This window comes from Propithecus coquereli, unplaced genomic scaffold, assembly GCF_000956105.1.
Source record: "Propithecus coquereli isolate 6110/MARCELLA unplaced genomic scaffold, Pcoq_1.0 Scaffold203, whole genome shotgun sequence".
NCBI lineage: Eukaryota > Metazoa > Chordata > Mammalia > Primates > Indriidae > Propithecus > Propithecus coquereli.
The window spans coordinates 2577968-2583874 of record NW_012145301.1 but is presented as its reverse complement, the minus strand read 5'-3'; the positions used below and the strand labels follow the sequence as shown (position 1 = coordinate 2583874).

The 5907-nt window shown below is 41.2% G+C and overlaps 1 pseudogene; it reads right to left on the bottom strand.

The window, feature by feature from the left end:
• Positions 1 to 936: 936 nt before the first annotated feature.
• On the bottom strand, positions 937 to 5658 carry LOC105810083 (annotated as a pseudogene).
• Between the last annotated feature and the right edge of the window lie 249 nt (positions 5659 to 5907).

The window sequence follows — 5907 nt, the reverse complement described above, 5'->3', positions numbered from 1 at the left end:
TTGGGTCTCAGAATTACAGCTTATATTCTCTATCGCCGGGTAGCAGTGATTTGTAGGCCTAGAGGTTGCTTCGTTGGCAGGGAGGACCACTCAGCTAATTCTCAAACTGCATGTGCACAAATGGAGCTGTATGTATATCCCCTTGAGGACGGATTTGTCTTTTGTTTTAAGGCCTCCCTAGATTCAAAGGTATGATGAAAAATAACAGTTACTCCGGTTCCCTCTTTGGCCCTCGCTCTCACACTCATGGGGCGAGGTCCTACTTTGGAGAAATGACTCTCAGGAGTGTCTTTCCATAGCCGTGTACAGTCCTGGGAGCGTTTTGGAAACACTGAGAGGAGGAGAGGCAGGACAACTCCCCACAGAACGGTGCCGTGGGCGTCCTCGGAGCTGCTTGGGCCGAAGAGTCTGGTTGAAGATTTCTCTAGATTGTTCAGAGCGGAAGAGGTGGTTTTTAAGAGGAGACCAGGAAAGCAGTGCGTGGAGTAGAAGCGCTTCCCCAAAAGCAGGAGACAGAGGTGCTAGTGTTGGCTTGGCTGTTAACTAGCTGGGTGACCCAGGACAAGTCACTGAAACTTCAACTTTCTCAGGTAGTGTCCTTGAAAATGAAAGCAGCACTTAGTAGTTCTCAACTCAAAAAGAAAGGCAGGGGCAAGGGATGTTGTGATCACCTGGAAGTCATTTTGTTGGCATGGTTCGCGTACGGCTAACACTCATGCCTGCCACCAAACGTACAAGAGTTTCAGGGCTCAGGAGGGAGGAAACCAGGAAGGGAGGGATAGATGTTTTAAAAAAGTTCCTGATATGCTTTTTTTTTCCTACATCTTTTTACAGAATATTTACTAAAGTCGTTTAATGTGCAATTTCTCATTTTTCATTTTGGAAGTCCTTTAATGTAAAAATTCTTTGGTCTAATAACAAACATCAGCACAGTGATTATTCTGGATCTCCCCGCTGGAAAAACTCAATTTCTTCTTGCGACACAAGTTTCCTTCTGTATTTCCGAGGTAATGTTTTTATTATTTGTGCAGTGTCTGGTGGACCCTGCTACATCAGCAAATCTAGTGACTTACTTCCCTTAGAATATTGTGAAATTACAGAAGAGTGAGATGCAGCCGTACTGGTCTCAAAGCTTCTGATACACTGTGTGTAGGATTGTCTGTCCTGGCAGAAACCCTCTTCTGGGGTGTGTGGCTTGACTACCTGAATGATCTTCCCGGGAGACGCCTTCTTGCTGCCATTGGGACCCCTCCCAATATGCTTTTGATACAAACCACTCCCATCTTCACCCCCACCACTTTCTGGCAGAAAATCTACATATTACATGATACCTGCGATCCCTTTTGTCTCTAACATTATATGGTACTACTTGAAAAAAAGATTAGAGTTTCATGGCTATGACCCATCAAATTGTTAAGAAGCTACAATAGCATATTTGATGATTCGTCTCTAAGGCCAAGTAACCTTCCTCTTAAAGTAATGCAATTGAGGAAGCTGCAGGTCTCAGTGTGAAATGCTTCATTATTGAAGAACTAAGAAAGAAACACCACGAGGAAGGTGAAGAGTGAGCATCACCCTATTATGAAAAAGCCTTGAGAAGGAAAACTTTTTTTTTCTTTTTTTTGAGACAGAGTCTCACTGTGTTGCCCGGGCTAGAGTGCTGTGTCGTCAGCCTAGCTCACAGCAACCTCAAACTCCCGGGCTCAAGCAATCCTTCTACCTCAGCCTCCCGAGTAGCTGGGACTACAGGCATGCGCCACCGTGCCCGGCTAATTTTTTCTATATATTTTTAGTTGTCCAATTAATTTCTTTCTAATTTTAGTAGAGACGGGGTCTCGCTCTTGCTCAGGCTGGTTTCAAACTCCTGAGCTCAAACAATCCGCCCGCCTCGGCCTCCCAGAGAGCTAGGATTACAGGTGTGAGCCACCGCGCCCGGCCGAGAAGGAAAATTTTTACACGGAAAATTAACTATTCAACTATTAGGAGTGCCAATTGTATGTGATTTTTAGTATTCAATATTTTTAAAGTGTATAATTTTAGACTTTCTCTTATTGTCATACCGTTATTTAAGTACTTTAAAGGATACTATTTGGAAACAATTTCCCTTTAGAAACATACAGTACATTACACTAGACTTTCAAATGAAGTAACTACCCATTGCTTCCTACTTTTACACTTGGTTCAGTTCCAGGCGTATCCTAAAAACAGCTATGAGAAACCCATAAGGGTAAATCCTTTGTGATGATCTAGATGAATTTCTATATTTTCTTCCCCTCTTCCTTCACATCCATGCAACAATCTCTCTTCACATACTCATAAAGGAATTATAAAGTAAAAAAGGACCATCCTTGTAGATAGAACACCCATATAAAACTATTTCTTCAATAAACATTGAGAGTCTATCTTGTGCCAAGCACTGGATTAGGTATTAGGAATACAAAGTCAAATAAGACACAGTTTCAACTCTGAAGATGTGTACATATGTTACTAGAAGAAACAGCGAAGTAAATCATCATTTCTGTGGTAGGATAGCTGTCTTCAGATGGTAATATGGAAGCACCTAGCAGAGGCTTCTCTATTAGACTAGGAGATAAAGGAGGGCCTCTTTGAATAAAGGGTGCTCATAAAACCTTTGAAGAATGTGTAGAGGTTCGCTAGATAAGAAGGGGAAAAGAGAAGAGAATGAAGAAAGCCTGAAAAGAAAGAAACAGCATGACCCACTGTTTCCATAGTAGAGAGATGTGGGTGAGGGAACCACTCAGGCTAGGAAGAGAGGCAGGACATCTCTGAAAGGTACATAAAAGCCTTGAGTCCCAGGCTAAAGAATTTGAGCTTGATTCAGCAAGCTATGGAAAGCTGTTGAAGGATTTTTAAATAAGGAAATGACGTGATTGGGAAAAGACAACAATTGGGAAATAACACCAGTTTTTCTGACAGCATTCTGAATAACAGTTTAGAAGGGAGGTGAGGTTAGAAACAAGGAATTTTAATTAGTTGCTTAATGCCATATTTCGGCAGAAAACGTGAAATCCTAACCTGGAGTTATGATCTAAGGTAGAAGAGGTGATTGCTAAATGAGAACTGTTCAAAAGGACTCTGTGACTGGTTTAAGTGCCAGAAGTGAGGGAGAGGAAAAGGTAAGGATGTCACACAGGTTTCTGGCTTTGTCATTTCCTTGAATAGTGATACTATTCACTGTGTAGATAGAAAATGTAAAAGGAACCAATTTTCTGGGAAATTGCTTTGAAAATACTGAGTCTTCTGTAGACATATAAATAGAGAGATCCTCAAGACCATTGGATAGAGAGATGTGGAGCCTTTCATAAAATCAGAATATACTACTTTATATGAATATATATATGAAATTATTCATTTATACAAAAAAATTATGTTCTCAGCAAAAAGTTGGGAAGGGAATATATCCTAAATTTAACAGGAGTTATCACTGGTAGGTTTACGAATGGGATTTCCTTTTATCTTCCTATATTTTTTCCCTTTTCCAAATTTATGTAATTAATATGTATTATTGCTTTTATTGTGGATAAACTTTATTTGATAATAAAAGAAAAACTAATATGGAAAAAAGGAAATGTCAGTGCAGTCAAGAGGATCTAAAGCAGTTAACTTACAAGAGGAAAGTGTCTGTTGTTGTGGCAACCTGGAGGTCACTTGGGGCGTTACCAGCAATCCCTTTCCATGGGTAGAGAGGTAGATGGGCTGTAGGAGGTAGAGAAGTACAGGGGATGCTTTCAAGAAGCTTGGCTGCAAAGGGGAGTAGAAGTGTGGACAAGAAGATGGGAAGATGTGAGTCCAAAGGAAAGTCTAAAGACGGAATTGCCCCAATGTGTCTCTAGCTGAAAGGAAAGAGTCGCATAGATTCAAAAGGACAAGACAGAGAAGTGCAGAGAATGAGGGCACTGAATTCAGGTATCAGGTGAAGTAACAGCCTTAGCCTAGAAAATAATTTAGCTAAAACAAGAGGAAATGAGGGAAGAATGGTAGAAATAGAAATAAAGAGACAAAAATTAAACAGATGCATTGGCCTCAACTTCCCAAATCTTATTCAGATAACAGTAAAGTTATTAATACATAAAAAGTATAAAAATCCAAAGGGAATGGAAACATCAGTAGTACAATTTTGGAACCTGGAAACTAGATAAGTGAGTGGTATCTGACTTGGACCGGAGAAAGCTGGTGTTGAGGAAGGGGACAAAGTAGCCCAATGCACATCTCCCCACCTGCCGGGGACGGGGATGGAAGGAGCCGGCTTGCAAAACGCCACCGGTGCGGTGCATCCTCCAGCCGAGAGCGTGGAAGAGCCTTCCTTGGGGAATTGGGCCCACCTAGAAGACAGGACCAAAGATACCGAGGTTGGGGAGTCTGCAAGAAAATGCCAGCCAGCTCATTCTACAGTGAAGCCACCGTCAATGAAATCCCATAGAGATTCCCCAAGAAGAACACTGACAAACAATCTTGAAGTTAAAAATAGAACAGTAGAAAAGAAAAACTCAGTGGACGGATTGGAAGATAAGGTGAAGAAATCTAGAAAGCTGACAATTAGAAACAGAGAAAATAGGAAAGAAAAGAAAAAATGATAAAAAAAAAATTAGAGAACTATTCGAGAGAGCCAGTATCTATATAATATGAATTCCAGAAAAAGGAAACAGGAAAAGAAACTGCAATGGAGAAAATCATCAAATGACTAAGCCAAGAAAATTTCCCAGAGCTGAAGAATATGAGTTTCCAAATTAGAAAGATCCAGCAAGTGTCAAGTTCAATGAATGACAACTAGAACCACACCAGTTTATTTCATCGGTAAATTTATAAAAAGGGGTGTGGGGGATTTTTTTCCGCAGAGCAAAGGAGAAACAGGTCACATGTGAAGGCTTAAGGATTTGAATAGTTTCGAACTTTGGAAACTAAAAGACATGGCAAATGGCTTCCAAATTATGAGGAAAAATAATTTCGAACCAATAGTTCTAAACCTGGCCAAACCATCAAGTAAATGTGAGACTAACAACATTTTCAGACACATAAAATCTCAAAAAGCTGACAGCTGTTGAGTGGCATGGTGATCAACCATGCCAGACCAGAGGCCAGAGGCTCCAGGAAGAGGCCTGGCCGAGAAGAACTGAATGTCAAGGGTAAGGAGAGTTATTTAGCTAAGGGGACTTAGAGTTACCATTTGAGGCCTCGCTGGTTTCACCAAATGTCCAGGTAGCACATAGCATTGGGCCTTAATTTTAGGCCTTACATCACAGTGTTCAGAAAAGGAAAAGTAATTATAAAGCACCTTTGGCTTAGCCACGGTTAGCATTTACATTCTATAATACATAAATGAATATAACTTATAGGAAGGGACAGAGAACGTGGCAGGTATGTTGAAAAGGAGGGGGTGTTGCCATGTGGCAGAGCTAAATCCTCGTCCTTCCTGTGGCAAGTCCACAGAAAGGAGACGAAATGGACAAATCTGAAAGTAGCAATACAAGCGTGATGCTTAGAAGTAGGGAAGTTAGTGCCAAAAAACTCAGCTAAAAGTGGTCGCTTCTAGGGAAGACGAAATTAAGGACAAGAAGGTCAAGGGCTGCTGCTTTCTCTCACCTGTTTGTCTCTTTCAGTGGTGTGCAGGAGTATCTCAGAAAGGTTTTTAAACCTCATTTTTAAGATCAGCTTGTTGTTTATAGGAGAGAATGTTGCGGAATTTGTTGTTTGATACCTAAGAGATCAGCTCTAGAGGCAACCTTTAAGATTGTTGTGGCTGTCACCCCGCCCCCCTTCAGCTGTTCCACCTTGGAAAAATTACCCAACCTCTCTGAGCCTAAGCTGTTTCAGCCCTGAAATGGAGCAATAATAACCATATCTACCTCCGCGTCACCGGAGTGAAGAACAGACGAGATAATGGCAATG